Raw genomic sequence first — 1,037 nt, forward strand, 5'->3', positions numbered from 1 at the left:
GACTCCATCCTGTAGCTGAGGTCACATGGACACAAAGAAACAGCCAAATGGAAGCATTTTCCTTGAAAGGTAAAACAAAGATACGGTGGAATAAGGACATCAGAACATTCCTCTGTCAGGTTCATGAATGAGGTTCAGTCCAGTGAAAGAGTCAATCTTTAGCCAACCATGTTAATTCAAGGCCCAAAGATTCAGGATGGGTCAAAAGTCTTTATGATGTAGGGGAAGTAAAATGGTTCATGGGCTTACAGTTAAAGCCAGTGGAAGCCCCCTGTCCCCACAACAAATCAGATATTTACAGAAGAACAATCCAAACTCCAACAAAGGTGCAGGAGACAGAGGGTCAAGATCGGGTTGATGAACAATGAGTCATGCCGAGGACATTCAGAATCAAAAGAGACTGATGGACAGATCACTCTGAGTACCAGGCTTTGACAGAGACAAAGATTCAGGCAAGAAGAGATTAGACCAGACGGACTCTGGGACAGTGATACAGGTAGAGAAGAAAGACATGAGAAGACATATTCAAGATGGGTTTAAGAGAGACAGACCACAACCTCAAGAAAAGGAAACAGAAGAAAGAAGAATGCAGGCTTTGACTGACAACTGTCAGTAACAGAGGACAGACCCAGGAAGAATCAAGAAGAGGTACGACAGAGATTGTACACATAGCAATACTCAACAGGTGATGACCAGATAGACTGATGTAGAAGAAGCTTTTCATTCTCTGATGCAGAATATGAAGTGTCCTTATAAGAACAGCAAGGGGTTGAGATGCAGTAAGGTCAACTACCACAGCTGGAGCGTCAGAGAAATCAAGTAGTTCAGTCTGCCACACCAGTGCTAGCAAGCTACTGTGTGAGGCGCTGACTTGATCACTGGGAGCAATTTGGGGTTCAATGTTTTGCTCAAGGACACCTAAACATGTGGACAGGAGGCACCAGGGATCGAACTGCAAACCCTGCAATTAGTGGTCACCAACAAAAACAATTACCTGCTATTTGGCAAGGTTTCCGTGGTGGAGATTTGGGCCGACT

Source organism: Seriola lalandi, unplaced genomic scaffold (genome assembly GCF_002814215.2).
Source record: "Seriola lalandi dorsalis isolate HSWRI2012SDOR001 ecotype SW California unplaced genomic scaffold, Sedor1 jcf7180002050125, whole genome shotgun sequence".
In the NCBI taxonomy this organism is placed as follows: domain Eukaryota; kingdom Metazoa; phylum Chordata; class Actinopteri; order Carangiformes; family Carangidae; genus Seriola; species Seriola lalandi.